This window comes from Lagopus muta, chromosome 1 (assembly GCF_023343835.1).
Source record: "Lagopus muta isolate bLagMut1 chromosome 1, bLagMut1 primary, whole genome shotgun sequence".
Classification (NCBI taxonomy): Eukaryota; Metazoa; Chordata; class Aves; order Galliformes; family Phasianidae; genus Lagopus; species Lagopus muta.
The window spans coordinates 127,227,446-127,245,321 of NC_064433.1; positions in this window are offsets into that span (position 1 = coordinate 127,227,446).

A 17,876-nucleotide genomic window follows, 5' to 3' on the forward strand; every position below is an offset into this window, starting at 1 on the left:
TGATCATGTTTATTTCCAAGAATTAATAACAGATTATAAATAATCCTTCTTATCTTTAATTTCCACTTTTTTCTGATTGGACTCCCCCTTAGCTTAGTGGGTAGGGTATGCTATAAGGGCCAACCATTTCATGTAAGAGGAACATCATTTTCTTTCTTTCTGTACGGAGATAACCAGATTCAGAAATGAATAAGCTACTCTTTTTCAATATAATTAGTGGTCATAAATGTTGGTTTATTCAAACAATTTCACTTTAGCTTGGCAAAGCAACACGGACATTGTGCATAAGAATCTAATGCATAGGTATGGCTTCTGAGATGATAGCACCCAGCTCTTCCAGCTTTTCTTAGATGAAACAGAAGGAATAGTCTTTCAGAAGAAAGGAAAGGATTTTGGGAAGGCATTTCATTCAATCTACATTCCAAATCTAAGTCTAACACACTTAAATTATTGTTTAAAAAATAGATTTGATGAAGATGTCTCAAAATCTTTTGATGATAGGTATCTCATTCCATGTCCTGAAGCAATTTATCCTGCTATATATTTTATTTTATTCAGAGGGTAGGAACTGTATCTTCTTCGTTGTCTTCTCATTTAGGATATTTAATTCTTCAATTCTTCTACTAGACAAAAAATAAAAACAGAACCAAGATAGTCAGACAGATGACAGATATTTTACTTCAGTTAAAAGCACAATATAGCAGATAAAAGGGCAGAAGGAGGTAAAGAAGTAATTTCAGGAACATATCTGTAAAGTGCTTCAAATTCTGAGAAGTGTTATCACTGTGGGAATTTTCACGCCTAAATTATCTATCTACAACTGTGTAGTTCACAAACACATAAAGAAATGTAATCTTAATTAGATCAGGAGAGCAGAATGATAATCAGGTTGCAACTGTGAATGCCGGGAAGCACTTTGAGATACAGATCAGAGTTCTGGGGTGATTTATTTGGCAAGTTACCTAATCTAAGTAAATATTGCTATGTTGTGAAAGACATTTTAAAGAAAAAAAAGGCTTGTTAGTTATACTCACCTTAGGGAAAATATATGAGAGATATTGCCCTACACTCATACTCACTCTGTCTTCGTGAAAATGTTTGCATTGCCTGTTTTGCAGCCTTGTTTCACATGGTATATTCTTAATGCATTCACAGATTTGACACAATGTTTGAAACATAAAGTTCTGTATAAAAACTTATAAATGGATTTGTACAAATATATATACAGATATAAATGAGTACAGAGAGAGAAAGGAAGAACAAGAGAGAATGTGTGTTACTAAAGCAAAGATAATAATCTTTTCTGACTTACGCAATGGAAACTGTAGAAAGATGTTATACTCTAAGCAATATCATCTTTCAGTTATTAATACCTTAACTGTCTGTTTTTTGTGAACCAGACAGAACCATAGGAAATTCAAGCAGCTACTATAAACCATCATATATAAAAATAGTTCAGATTACACGTGGGTGGAAGATTCCACTTGAGTTCTATGCCATTTTTAATGCTCATCTTAAAGAACCCATTTTACATGATTTGATGATTTTCAAGTGCATATACTTATTTTACTCACTATCACTTTGCCGTTTCTCCATGAAAGCCATTTCCCTTCATTTTCAGTTACTGCTCTAAATTAATGCAAGTAGATACACAGTAGTTAAGATTTTAACACACAGTATTACTGATTTGCATATAATAGTGGTTTCTTCCTCACCAGTGATATACTGAGATAAATTCTCTGTTAATGAATCAATAAATCATTAAGGAGGAAATCCAGAAATTACTTTTTATAGAATTTTACCACCTTAGAAACACTTCAGTGGATGAATTTAGCCATGTATATGTAAGTAACATGATGGAACTGCAAGTGACATATGATACTGTGGTGATCTGAGAGACAGAATTCTTTTACTCGATATTCAAATTTTAATGTTTCTTTTCAGTCTCTAATTTAAAATGATTTTTTTTTTTAATATAAATTTCAAACTGAATCATCCAGCATTTTTTAGGAGCTGGACCAATAAAGGTCCCTTTCAGCACGGTAGATGGAGTACATTTGTACGTGAACAGTATGCATCACCAGTCTAATATTCTTTTACTAGGTTCATTTCATTTATGCCAGTTCTGGATAGTCCAAAAGGATCTTCTGTGAATTATGAATAGACAAAAAATTTTGTGTTATATTTTTCATTTTAGAGGCCCTATTTTGGGGACCTTATGGTATATTTATTTTGCAGTTAAAATTCTGTTTACAAATTACTCTTCAGTTATTTCCTTTCCAAAGCACAATAATTTTCAGGGCAAGTTTATGATTATTTTACAATATTGTAAATAAAGAATCAAAAAAATTTAGTACAGTGACTTCCAAGTTTGCACGCATTTGCATCATTTAAAATGTCACAAAATCTTTTACAGGACATGAACATTAACTTCATTTAATTAAGTCATAATATTTGTACAATCATCATGCCAAAGAATCTCAGACTTCTGTTCTGTGTGGGGCCCACGGTCCCTTTCCTTTTAGCTGAGTAAAAAAGCTATAGGCTGTCCCGGCAATGTATCCTCTTGCCTGATGAAAACTACCCCAGAGGGAATTGTGGTCACAGCTTAGATAGAAGTCTGAGGAAGGAAAGGGGAAAATAGCACTCTTAGACCTCTGCTGCGCTCAGAGAACCATGGAATCACAAAATCACAGGATGGCTGAGGCAGGCAGGACCCTCTGAGTCCCTCAGGCCCAGCTCCTGCTTCAGCAGGGCCACCCAGAGCAGGGTGCCCAGGGACACATCCAGGCGGCTGCTGGAGCTCCCCAAGGAGGAGACCCCACAGCCTCTGGGCAGCCTGTGCTGCTGCTCCATCACCCGTATACACAGGAATGTTGCCTGACATTCAGAGGAAGCTGCTGTGTGCCAGTTTGTGCCCATGGCCTCCTGTCCTGGCACTGGGCACCACTGACAAGAGCCTGGCTCTGACTTAGATCATAGTGAAGGTTGATGTACCTCTCCAAGGCAAAGTAATCTTGCTCGAGGAAATCCCCGCAGCATAAAGGGTGATTTATATCACCAGGGCCATCCTCAGGATTATGTGCCCAAACTGCCCTTTCTTTAATGTGATTGCAAAAAACTGGAAACTGTAGCTGTGTTTGCATAGTCACAGGCATGAGCTAACATGTACACTATCTTTTATATCTGTGCTGTTTGCATTTGGCTGTCCTAGGGCATGGATAAAGCAGATAAAAACTTCCTCCAACTGATCATGTACGTATTCCGTATGTGAACAAATGCATTTGAGTGAAAAGGACAGAATGAATGGAACCATACTTTTTGCAGCATGACTGTAGACAATTAGTTAAGATTAAGAGACCCCTGTTTCAAAATATCTACCTAGCCAGGCCATAAGTCTGGCCAGTATAAATTTGAACACCAGATTAAGTACAGAAGCTGAAAGGGAGCCAGTGTTGCCACAGACACAAACTCCAGGAAAGTGATGCCACTGAAACATGCTTCTCATTAAAACTACACAATATTGCATGCTGCCTGCTTCTACCATTCTTAGCCAAATAGATTAATATTTTCAAAACATTTCTATCTTTCCTACTTTTCCAAAAAAAATCCTGGTCTAGATAGTTTAATGTTTCGTCTGGATGCACCCATTCCAGTCTTTCATCTCAGTTTCATTCCCCCTTATAGAAATAAATTTGGCAAAATTCATCACTGTATGCTTAATATAACTGAGTGAGAAGAAATGAGTTCTTTCTGTTTTTAATTCTGTTTTCTCATCTTGCTTTTGGCAGTGCCTAACTTTGCAGAAAATTGCTATCACTGTTTTGCGGTGCTCTGTGTTTCTGTATGTTAACTAGTAAAGACATGCTACTGGCTAAACTGAAAAGTAAACTTCAAAGTCTACAAATTGAAAAAGGGAAGGGAAGGGAAGGGAAGGGAAGGGAAGGGAAGGGAAGGGAAGGGAAGGGAAGGGAAGGGAAGGGAAGGGAAGGGAAGGGAAGGGAAGGGAAGGGAAGGGAAGGGAAGGGAAGGGAAGGGAAGGGAAGAGGGAAGAGGGAAGAGGGAAGAGGGAAGAGGGAAGAGGGAAGAGGGAAGAGGGAAGAGGGAAGAGGGAAGAGGGAAGAGGGAAGAGGGAAGAGGGAAGGGGGAAGGGAGAGGGGGAAGGGGGAAGGGGGAGGGGGGAGGGGGGAGGGGAAGGGGGAAGGAGGAAGGGGGAAGGGGAAAGGGGGAGGGGGGAGGGGGGAGGGGGGAGGGGAAGGGGGGAAAGGGGAAGGGGGAAGAAGAAGGGGAAGGGGGGAAGGAGAAAGGGAATGTAAAAGGGAAGGTGGAAGGGGAAGGGGAAGGGGAAAGGGGAAGGGGGAGGGGGATGGGGATATATTTTTTGCATATAAAGTAGATACTTGCCACAACTAGTATCCCACTGGAATGGGATTCAAACACTTTATCTACATGTCTAGATAACTTTAAGGATAGCTATCCTAAGATCTGGAATTCATCTACTTCCAAATACTCGTCTAGATGATAGCCCACTGGAGTGGGGCATCAGAGCATCCAGATTGTGCATAGAAAGATGCAGCCCTTGATAATTTGTTAGTGCAGTGCACCACTGTATGGCTTACCTTTCCCAAATCTGGTGTACTTGAGACATGAGAATAAGAGATCGATCCAGTACTCAGAGTGCCAAATAGACAGTAGGCTACCTCTTTCCTATCTCTACCTCTGGTCAGTAGTGCATTGTGCACTGTAGCAGGAGAGTGAACATGTTCTTGTGTGAAAAAAATCACAGGGAAGGTAAGTCTAGATTGGAAAAGGCATTTCCAAGCATTATCCGAGTGCTGACAGAAGTGGAAGCCATGGAAGCAAAAATGGAAAATTCCAGTGTCATATCATCTAGCAGGAAACTGTCACAAAGCAACTCCTTTATACACGCCAAAATCTAATCCAGTTATTCCACTGAATAAATAAATAAATATACAGTGACATCCTTAAGCTCCATGATTCAGGATACTCGACTTTATTAAATGTATTCCTGTGCTGCCACTCCTTTAACAAAAGGCATAAAATGCTTAAAAATTCACAGCTGCACATTCTGTCGTCTTTTTCCTGCATATGTGTTTGAAAGCAGCTTCCTCCCCTATGCTTCCCCATCACCCAATTTCCTCTCAAATAACATATAGTTCCTAAAAATATGAATCTGACCCCAACTAAGAGAGAAAAGTTAAAAGGAGCTGGCAGGACTGGATCCATCTGGTCAATCATATATTATGGATCTGTATTAAATGCTGAATTTAATCACTGAGGACGTTACATATATGAGAACATCAAAAAAATAGGAAAGAACCGTAGGGAGATCATTGAACTGACATATCACAAAGATGGTGCCGTTGACAAGATTTACCTTTCCAATTAGATATGAACCATGTCACTTTTTTGAAAGAAGAAAACGTAACAAAATCACAAGCTGGAAACTATTCTGTCATAAAAGCCACAAACTCCAACTGAAGACAAGGAGAACCTGAATGTAGTGAAGTCCTAATTATTTTTTTTATTTATTTATTTTTACTTTAATAGGGACAAGATTTCACCAGCAAATAGTCAGAAATCTTTAGGGGTTCATAAATAAACAATCAAACAAATAAAAGGAAAATCAAGCTTCTTATACTCTGAATAGTAAATAAGAGTAAGCTGTGATGCTTATTAGCTTTGTCTTTCTAAAATGCAGAGTCTGTTAGAATAGAAAAAAGTTTTTATGATGCTCTTAATTGCTTGTGCTGTGGTTTTATTTGGGCTTTTCTTTCAAGACAGTTCAGCAGCAGTAACAGTAGGTGCAGACATCTCTCTCACAGGGTGAGGACCTTGAAATGGGAAAGGAAAAAGTGATCTTCTCTATTATTCTGGGTTTTTAAAATGTGATAAAGCATGACTTTTTAGTTCTTTAGATATTTTTTAAAATTCATTCTTAAAATTTTTTAATTTTTAGATTTTTTTTTTATTCATTTGCCAGCATTAAATTTGTTCTCTTAATCTGAAAATTCTTGTCCTATTTAAGAATAGCCAACCAAAAGGGACTTGATATGAGAAGTTGAATTTTATGCTGCTGTAACCTGAAATCATTGGTTTTGCAACAGTCCAACTATATATGTTAAACAAAATAAAACAAAGCAAACAAACAAAACAAGCAAACAACCCCACTCCAAAACAAACAAACAAACAAATGAAAAAAAAGGTACTTGACGCACCATGGAATTCTAAGCTGAAGAAAAATACTGAGGTTTTTTCCCTTTCAGTTCCCACTTATAGTAGCCAAAAGCTTTATAATCCAGCTGGGCTGCTATAGACCTGGGGATCCCTGGGGCTCTAATTGCTCTGAGAAGCTCCAGAATCAAAAAGCTTGGCACATTATCAAGTGATCTGCAAGAAGCCAAGAAAAATGGGGAGATCATGCCTCTCAAAGCTTCCATGTTCTTGGCTAAGACTTATCCCTCCAGGTGGTCTGTTGACAATCCTGAAGCTCAGAGAGGGGTTCTGCTTAGTAGCCAGGGAAGGACATTTTTATCCATTATATATGTCTAGATTCCTGCATATAGTTTAAGTAAATCAGCATTTTCTAGTAAAGCAATATTCCATGTAGAAGTCTGAAGTCATTTGAATGCTGCCTTCCTAATAGAAAACAGAAGGATATGGACACTCACTATCCTGCATCCCTACACTTATTTTTCCTGCCCTCCTATGCTCTTTTTACAATGCTGAGTTTCAATACATAACAAAACATACTCAGATCTTATATTCTACTTATTCTGTGTTTTTAATTCTACAATATTTCCTTTAATGATCCCTCTAATTCAGTGTTTTGTCTAAATAAGTCCTTTAAACTTGGAATTTTGGTCAGGTTTGGTAAGGTAATCAGTTTGAGCATCTGTAGTACACTACTTCCTTTCTGGATTTACTTTATACTCACTGTATGTTATTAAAGTATCTACTGTATTAAGTAGTCTAATGAATGTCGAACTGAGACAGAATTCAAGAGCTTTTCATTGTATTACTTATCATACACCTTGAACATTGGGCATCTGTAAAATGGAAATACCAGGAACTTTATAAAGAGTGTTAATATTTATGATGAAAATTAGTTTATAATCCATATTTATGGATGAAAAGTTTTTTTTGTTTTTTTTTTGTTTTTTTTTTTTGTAATAACTGCAGTATTAATTTTCATCCCGTTCTTCATTAATAATAAGGAGATATCTAATTTACTCAAATGAAAGCTATTTACAAATAATAAATCTATTGCTGGTGGCAGAACCTCCATAAAAGCACTGAAGAATTCAAAAGAGGAGTGGTTTAAAAACTCTGAAAAGGAGAAGGAACAATAACATGTTAATTAGTTCATGGTCTGTTTCATTCAGAAAATCTCAAATAGTTTACAAACTTAGAGAAGATAGTTTAATATCCACATCTTAGAAACTGCTTTCCTGTTAGAATCAAAAATATTCCGGTGCCTAAAATTCGATAAAATCACTTAAAAAATAAAACAACATTTTCAAATCTTGATGGGCCATTTAAGCCACACAAATTGGACGGCAGTGCTAACTGTCCCCACCTCATCCCAAGCAAGAAACTTTGTTATCAAGTCAATTCTTTATCAATTCTTCTTTAAAGATGGCATTAATTATGAAGAAGTGGTTCATTAGATAACAGGAACCTGCTTAGCAACAAGGACTTTTATAACTGACTGCTATATCTGATAACCATAGTACATGAAGTCATGCTACTTCACAGCCAGAACTTTGCCAACAGGCAAACCATGGAGATGGCTCCTTTCTGTCATAGATCACAATGGGAAGTAGAAATTTTCAAACAAAAATGAAATAGGGCAATGAATGCTGAACAAACATGCACATTTGTTGCAATTAGTCTGGATTTGGTGATTTGGGGAACATAGGGAACCTAAAAAATTGAAGACACAGTCATTTGCACCGACTTTTTGTAAATAAAGGTACTGCAAAGTCATTAGTGTGGTTCTGTGTGACATTTACGTTACTCCGATGTCCAAAATCCTTTCAGTACCCACCAGAACATTTTTTTTCTGCAGAATAAAAAGAATTTAAACCTTTTATCTTTTACTGCTATTATAAAGTGTGTATTTTCTGATGTAATCACAGAAGTTTGAGTTTATTCTTCTTTGTTGTTGCTTTTTCCACATGGATAAACTTGAACTCCCTTATGCATCTTCCCAGGCATTGCCTTTAGCTGTACTGTCTTTTTGGGTGAATGTTGAGCTATTCTAACATTAAGAATGATGCTTTTTATTGAATGACACTCTCAACTGTTTCACCTAATAGTTGTGACCAGGCTAAAGGCAAATTCAAATCCCAGAAAACCTTTGAAACCTTAGGCCTCAGGAAGATTATTTAAAAGCATTTTTTATTATTATTATGTCAGTTGCTGTAGGTGATGAAATGCAACAACATCAGACAATTCATTCTTTGCTCCAGGTGCAACTTAATATATGCCAGGAAGAAGTAATTCAGCATGTCAAGGGGGCTTCACCACCTGCCTGACCCAACTTACTGAAGTACTACCATAAATAGGAGTGACTGATTAAGCAGATGTGCCTTCATTGTGTGTGTGGCTAATTCTAGACCCTTGTCATGCAATGCCTCTGGGATGCTTAAGCTCTACAATAGATAAAAGATTTCAGTCAGAGTTTTTGACAAAATTGTCACGTTCCTCAGATGCCAAGGAAGTTGCTCTTCCATGCAGACTTCAAACTAACACAAGTAAAGACTTCGGGGATTGGTTCAGTTTATCTGTGGTGAGTCCAAAGTGGCAGAAACCCATATATCTAGAATGGGCAGTTCAAATCTGATTAACTGTTTGAAGCATAGTCAGTATGTTAGAGGAAGCTAGATCCTTTTACCTTTCTTAGTGAAAAGCATATTCCCTTGAGCATGGCGAGGATGTAATTTACCCTTTGTGCAAGTCTGTTATGAAGTAACTACAGTCATTATTTAGTAAAAAACTCAAGTAAGCATTTAGGGTTTTTATGGTATTTTTATCTAAAGACAATGCTTTCATTCCACATTATAGTGTGGTGACTTCTATTTGCAATTTAAAGTTACTTTAAATCTTCAAAAATCTGAAAGCATGGATAATACTCTTTAAACACATCTGTAACTTCAAAAAGCCACACTGAAGTCAAACTAGCAATAAAGGTTCCCTGACAGATCTCTTAGATTCTAAATTATATCTGGAAGCATTTTTTATAACCAAAATCTGAACTCTGAAATAGGGGTTTGTAGCAAACAGTTACAAAGGCAAAGCCAAATCCCTGCATCTGGATTCAATGGGAGTGTCGTAAGGCACGTTCTACATCTGAGTCTATATGAATAAATGGTAAAACCTACAGTGATGTAAACATCTACAGAAGTATGCCATCTTTTTCTCATGAAGAAAACAGTGAGGATGTAGCAATAAACAAGAAATATTTTCATGATTTATCTACCTTATTATCTTTTATTTTTCAAAGTATTGTTTCTAAATACATTGATGTAGTACTTGCTACTGAACTCTATATCTGTGCTGATAGATTTAAGTCCTCTTCTATATACAATCTGTAAACATTGTTTGGTATATATCATAGGAGAAAGACAGGAGTTTTGCTATATCTGCAAATTAGAACAGCCACATATTTTCTTCTCTAGTCCCACCAGGAAGATAAATCAAATGCAGTCACTCTCCTAGAAGGATCCTGAAGTAGCGTACTGCATGGGATTACTATGCAATGGGATCTGCAGGTTACTTGAACTCAGAATGCTCTTAGGACTGCAGCACCTTACAGCTAGATATGGATAAGTAAAATGAAGTCAGGTAGAAAACGGGCCACTTACTTGCCCTTTGTCCCATGCTCACAGAAATAAGTTGCTTTCAGTTTGGTACTGCTGAATATGTGTTTCTGATGTGTACTAAAAAAAATACAAAAATCACATACTGTATAGAAACTCCAATGTTCTGGTACACTGGATTTCATTTAGTCATTCATACCATGCAGATTTGTCCAATGTTGGACTACTATAAACTTCTTTAAACTTCTTCTATGTACATCAAAACATAATCTAAAGCTGCCTGTATCTGCCCTGACATCCTGAGCTTGAGAAAAAATAACAGTCTTTTCTCTTTGTTCACATTCTGTTACACTATTTACACAGCTCACAACTGAAATGATTACAACTGTTCATTCTGTAAGACTACATGTAAGTGAATGAAAAAAGCTAATCATTGTTAAAATCCTCTAACCTCTAAAACTAAACATGGTTTCTGCCTTCTTCTCAGTTCTCAGAGAGGGCATTACAAGGATGGTATCCAATAGTCATCTTTAGAGTTAAACAAACACACTTCATGATTTCTCAGAGTCAGTCTTCCAGGGTTAGTGATCAACAGTCTTATTTATGACCTGGCACAAACTATTCAAAAACTACTCAGTACAGCTACCCTTAGTGCTACAATAAACAAACTCAGTACCTTGCTTTGGGCCTTCCCATTCGAGGTTTTAGACTTGCCTTCAGGAATGTAAAATGCAATGACTGTAAAGTGATTCTTTGCTAACCTTAGATGCAGAGTCATGTGTGAGAATACCAAAAGGGGTAGGATAGGCTCTTGCTTAAATAAAAAGTAGAAAAGTAGGGAAAACCAGAAGCAAAAAGTGCAAGTTAAAAAATGGTTTCTAACTGGGTATGCTAAAGGTGTTCAGTGAAAGCAAGAGGCAGTAGAACTCTGAATAGTTTTCCAAACGACACTATTAAATTTAAGAAAAAGGCTATGCATCAGGATAGTCCGTGTTAATAGGAGGCTAAGGTCATTGGCATAACAGTCATATGTGCTGATTAGTGAGGTAATGTGACATGACTGCAGACTGCAGTGTGTTTCAAGCATACATCAGAAAGGGTGTCAGCAGGGCGCATCTTGAAGGGAGACCTACTGCTGAGAGGTGAGTATTTGGGTCTGTGTTTCATTGGCAGAGAAATCGTGCACAGCTGAGTAGAGGATTGGCAGCAGAATGACAAAATAAGATTTTGTTCTTCAATTTGAAATGTTATTCTTCAATATAAAATGAACATCAGGGGCTGAGAAGGTTAAAATTAAGGAAGTGGATAGATTTTTCACAATTTGCAATAGCAAATAATAAGAGTGCAGCTTATGATCACCTCAGTAAAGGGAAGGAAAATCATGTGGGGAATGTTTACAGCACACTGCAATAGGGCCTTCCTGCATTTTTTTCCTTAGATGCCCTAATGAACTTGAATTCTTGGCTAAGGAAGGAAAGCAAAGGAAGTAAATTTCTCATCACCTCTTTTATTTCAGCCTTTATTTTGAAAAGAGAGAATTCTTTATTTTTCATTCATCAGTTTTTTAGTTGGCAACATAAAGAAGGAATTGTAGCACTGTTATACTTTGTTTTGTAAGTGTGGAAACAACATAGAAAATGCCAGACAACAGTTTCCATGTTATTACTCTCGTGGAGTTAACAGTCTGACAGAAGCATCCTTTGCTGTTAAAAGAAGTTTCCTCTTCTCACCATTCCGCTGTGAGAAAAGGAATAGAAGGAGAGGAACAGAGTAAACCACATTCAGTAAGAGGACACTAAATCTAGTACCTCAAATGTATCTCTCAGTATAGATTGCAGAAGATACCTTCATTCATCGTCCTGTCACGGTGTGTCTTCCAGTACCTCCACTTGTTAGCACTTTCAGGGGCACATCTTTCACTGCCCCTTTTTTTGTTGCTTAGAGAATAAAGGCAAAGCAGTGCTTTGTCTCTGGAGGTAACAAGAGGAATGGACTTGCTCTTCAGGTTTTCATCTGGATCACCTTTCAGATAAGCCAAATAGTAAAGTTCTGGTTTGGGAAAAGCCAGAGAGCTCAGTGCAACTGCGAGAGGGTGGATGAATGCTTGTCTGGCCTTGCTCAGAGGCTGCCGGATGCGCGTCAGCCCAGAGGTGCGTGATATGCCACAGTGTTAGCGCAGCACTGTGCTCAAGCAAACAAGCTCTGCAGAAAGGCAGACATGGGATCAAGCTCTCCCAACGACACAACTCATGTCTGGAGTTGGTCTGCATCCACAGCCCATGGGCTCCAGTCAGGCGGCAGCCACCCGCCAGACGTACCCAAAGGCTCAGGAAGCACGGACAGTCATGTGACATCTTTGTTTGCACTGGCTAAAGAAATGGCTCTAGTTGGCCTGTGCCAGCTGACTGCCCACCAAGGCCGAGGTGGGCCAGTAACGTGATCTGTTATTAACTCCCTTCCTTTCGCTGCCTGTGCTTTTTGCATACCTCAGTGAGTCACAGCCCATATTATTGCCCGGCCTCCCATACTGCTGACCCTCATTTTTCTTTATTTTATTAATCATCACTTACTCCAATTAGTTTGTGATATAAGTTGCCAGGCACCACAGTACAAACATGCGAAATGTCAAAAGCAAATAAAGGAAGCCCTGGCACCAGCAATAAGGTTAGCATGCTCTCCCAATACAAACATGCAGGGCCTGAAGACAAGCAGAGAACAAGTCACAACAGCACATGGTTATTATTTCTGTAGGTTAACAGCTTGTTTTTCTGCATTATAAAATTGAAAGCACTCCATCAACTTTTCTAGAACTCCTCATTTTTCTGCTGGAAGTTAAACAAGGTCCTAATTCATCCAGAGAAATTTGTTCCCAATTTTCTGCCAAGTAGTAAAAGCAAGAGTTAATCCACTACCAGCTCCAACTTAAGGTATTTTAAAACAGCTGCTTTTCCACATATGTACCATGACTGGATTTTAGTCTTCTGGGCTCCATAATTCTGTTCTTCAGGAGACAGCTGGGAAAGCCAAATTGTCCATCAGGTATATCCATCAGTGAGATTGTGATGGCCAGCTCCTCTCTTTTCTGATTGGCAGCAAATGAAAGTCTTCAGCTTCAGAAAGTCTATCCTGTTCAATAAATGTTGCTCAGTGATTTCTCCTTCCTTCCTTCTTCCATGAGGCCACGTAAGGAAGGAAGTTGAGGCAGAAACCCTGCTCATCCCCCTGGGAGTGACAGCACTGAACACTACCAGCAGAGGAAGAAGCCGCATACTATGTGGGCACAGGGCAGTACACCAAGTAGAAGCTTGGGCAAGAAAAAGCAGCAGTGTGATAGCAAAACAACCCCGAACAGGAAGACCTGAAGGCAAGGAAGAGATGCCTGAGGGAGGGCGTAGGAGGATCTCACCGAGCAGTGAGGTACTGGCACTGCAGCCGCAAGGACACAGCTGTAGCAATCCCTGTCCTAGAAGGTTAAGAGAACAAAGTGATCTGTCCAGTGAAAGAGATACAAACTTTCCTATGTAAGCATAAGCACAAAAAATCTAGGAAGCCATCTCCTCTCTGATACTCTCACTCCACTTTCATCACCACAAGGCACTCAGCCTTGATGTCTGCTTTTCACCATTGCCCCATGGCATAAAAGTGCTTCCTACAAATTACTATTGTTTAGGTTCTGAACTTGATAAACTTTGTTACAGTCCTTGATTCGGTTTCCTTGGTCAAACTTGTCAAAAACACTTGGGTAGGAAAACTGGTGACAATCCTAGAAAAACCAAAACTTTATTCCTGACAGGGCAGCAGTGCTATGATAGCTTGCCAAAGCCAAAACATTTCAGAGTTAGTGGGAAAAAGGCAGTGAAAATAAGAATGATAGCTCTATTAATACCCCTTCTCAAGCTGTTACGCATGTTTTTCACTTCACTGCCTTCAGTCTTGTACAAAAGAATGACATTAGTTTGCTGTCATCACTCTCCTACAACACGAGTTCTCATTCATGTGAATAGCCTTTTATCTTCAGGCTATCTTTCAGAAATAGTTTTCTGAGGAATTCAAAGAGAGAGTTGCTCCATAGTTCTGCTCTGTTTCCCTTGCTACTACTAGCATTTTCCTTGTTAAGTGTATGGTAAGCAGCAGGTGCCACAGCTGAAATAGTGCATCACAGTGACATAGACATTTATCTCCACCATTTATTTGCTTCACAAATCCTTTCGCACTGTGTAAAAACTTTAACCAGTGTAACTGGAGGTATATTTATTGGAACAGCTACCTGACACCCTGACATCACTTTGACTAACAACTGACATATACTGTTTGCCAGTCTAGATACTAGTACGTGTCTCTTGTTGAAATATCCCTGAAACTTCAACCTACAAAAAATAATAATGAGAACACAGTGCTGCCCAGGCCTGTTCACACCTTACCTATGACTACTTACCTATCATGGATGATCCTTTGCTGATAACTCCCTAATTGTATCTGCTACATAAAAATAAAATTAATCTGTCCTTAATAATTTCCTGTAATTTTCTAACTGGATTCAGCTGGATTCCATAAGAAATGAAAAATCTTGAAATAAGATAAATATATAATAGAGCTGGATGTTCTTTTTATTTTGTCAAAAAAGTTGTGTTTTAGCTCATGAACTGTTGATGTGATTTACTGTTACTGTACTGTTGCATGATACAAGCTATGGGTTGATACTGACATTGGCTTGTCTGACAAATCATTTGTGTTAAAAACAGTGAGCATTTCATCAATGATTTAAATGCTGTTATTGATTAATGTCACTCTAATATTTGAATTATTTACTTATTTATTTATTAAAAAATACTCTTAAAGCTTAACACAATTTTTTTGAATGAAATTCCTCTCAAATTTCAAACTCAAAGTAACAAAGTATTTGCTACACAATCCTGGCAATCTGGATTTCTGTACCATGTTTTTTTTTTTCCAGCTTTAGCTGCACAGATTTCTACATCTGCTTGGACCTACTATGTGATTTACTTTAATTTCACTCATTTTCAGAATGAACATGCTATTGAATGAACATTAGGTGTAAAAGGCTATCACAGCTAAGTCGACTGCAACTTCCTCTATGTATGACTGGAGTATCTGAATAGCTCCCCTTCCAGAAACAGAAACTGTGTGCATAATAGTAGCTTTAAGCTATAAGCTGTGAGAAGGAGAGACTAGAGCAAGCAGGTGTCTACCCAATGGTAGAAGGGTCAAAATAGAAGTAATGATAATGCCATTATTTTAAACATAAAGTCTGGAAAGTAACACTTCAGGGGCTGTTTAAATAATTTCATCAGTGACACTAAAAGTAATAGCAATAGCAATTGGTAATAATATAACTCCATACACTACTTCTGGCTTGATAATATATGATTGAAGACTTGTTAGATTGAATGAAACAAAAAGTATGTTTTCCCCATTTTCCAACATTTGTAGTGTTGTAACAGACCATCTGACAAAGCTTTTCAAGATTTGCTGTGACATTAGTTCAAAAAATGACATATTAAGGCAAAATAATTCCTTTCCACTCTCATTATGGGTTATCAGATTATGCATGGGTTGTGTGGTTGCCTTCAAACAGACATGAGCATAAGACCTCTGACCACTGCTGTCTTCAGTCAGACCTTAGTGAACTCAGCTTTCTCTTGGCTGCTTTCAAACTGGCTCTACACACTGTAATTTGACTGGAATAAGTGAGGGGGATTCAATGATCTACTGGTGGAGACAAAATGTTGCGAGTTGAGTATAGACATACAGTGGAAACACTCTCTGTGGTGCAAAGAACTCAAAGCATTTTACTCCTTGGGCTCATTTTTCAAAACAGTCTTTGTCCAACTGAAAATATTTTTATTCCTAAGAAGTTCCACAGCTAAAAATACAGACACAAGCTTTTTCCCAAAACTGATTTTTTATTAGTGCATTTGGAAGATATGACTTGCCCAGTTTCAGACAACAGTCTGTTACAAGGGATTGTTGTCAACAGTTGAACTGTGCTTTTTTGCCTCCATTTTCTGAAAGCCACACCTTTCACAGGTTTCAGAGCTAATGGTTCATGAATAGTTAGCTCATATTTTCATTTTATTTATTAAATTAATGATGATCTACTTCACACAGCTTAACAGACTAGAACATAATGTTGTCCACCATGTTCTCACCTTAAAGGTAGAATTCACAAAGTCACAGAATCGCAGGGTTGGTAGAGACTTTGAGAGATCATCGAGTACAACCCCTCTGCTAAAGCAGAAACTCTACAACAGATCACACAGGTAGGAATCCAGACAGGTCTTGAATATCTCTATAGAAGACTCTGCAACTTCTCTGGGCAGCCTGCTTCAATGCTCCATCAGCCTTACTGTACTGAAGTTCTTCTTCATGTTTATATGGAACTTCTTATGTTCAGGTTTTAGGCCATTGCTCCTTGTCCTATTGTATGATCAATGGATATCAAGATGTTACAATCACAATATAGTCAAGAGAGCTAGGCAAAGTGGACAATGATAACAAAAGAGAATAAAATGGAAGGCTTACCCTTCAGCTGAGCTCACCACAAAACACCAATAGAGGCAATCTCCAGAAGAGATCCTTCCCCACTGGTAGCCAGCTCTTAAATAGGTCTAGGAGGGGTGGAGCCTGACTCCACCCCTTCCGGCAGCACAGGTGAATTGCCTTCACCTGTGCTCCTCTGGCTGACTCATGGCTCACCTCAGGTGATTAATCAGAGGTTCAGGCCGTGACTCAGTAGTTCCCATACACCTATCACTACGCATCACTGAGAAGAGCCTGGCCTCTTCCATTTATCTCCCACTTCCCTTTAGATATTTATAGACAGTTATCAGATCCCCTTCAGTCTTTTCCCCGGGCCAAACAGACCCAGTTTGCTCAGCCATTTTCTCGTAGGGGAGATGCTCCAGGCTCTTTATCATCTTGTGGCCCTCTGCTGGACTGCTTCTATGAGAAGCAGTCTTCTTTTTTGAAGCGGGGAGACCAGATATGGACACAGTATTCTAAATGTGGCCTCATCAGGGCAGAGTAGAGGGGCAGAATCACTTCCCTTGACCTGCTGGCCATACTGTTTTTAATGCAACCCAGAAATTCAAATTCAAAAGCTCCACACCAAAACTCAGAGCTTATGAGAGATCTGTGCTGAGTCAACCCCTGGAAGATAGAATTCTTTATTGTTCAAGTACAGGTGGGGGTAATTGGTACACTGGGTACTTAGAGCATGGAAAATTGAGTTTAGCTAAAAAACATGCAGTGTAACAAGACAGATGGTGATAATCAAAACAGTCCTTTGTGGTATACCTGGGTGATGCCTATTTTGCTGGACCAGAAATAAACTTCTATGTACTAAAGTAAATACTAATACAGTATGGAAATTGAGGATATCAATCAGGTTGGATATCAGAAAAAATTCTTCTTAGAAAGAGTGGTGATGCAGTGGCACAGCCTGCCCAGGGAAGTGGGGCACCGTCCCTGGAGGTGTTGAAGAAATATGTGGATGTGTCACTGAGAGACACAATTAGTGGGCATGGTGGGGTTGGGCTGATAATTGGACAAGGTGATCTTGTTGATCTTTTCCAACTTTAATAATTCTATGATCTTATAAAATCAAAATCACAGAATCTTAGAATCATAGAATCATGGCATGGCTTAGGTTGGAATGGATCTTAAAGCTCATTGAGCTTCAGCCCTCTGCCATGAGCAGGGTTGCCAATGGAGTTCATGAAAATAGAAGTCCATGATTTAGTGATTGCACTTTTTCCCTGGCAAAACCAAAGTCCACTTCTCAGGTGGATTTTATAGGTAAAAAGCACTTCACAGCTGAATCTACATTCATTTTGTTCATTTGATTCATCTTACTAGCGGTGCTGCCTTTTCCTCATTGCCTCTCTATTCCTCTCATTGCCTCCCTATTCCAGTTTTGGGATTTATCTGTTTGCCCACATGTAACTGTGTCTTTCCTCAAGTCTGACACAGGAGATGAAACTCCCCCATACAGACCGGCTGCAGGTTTCA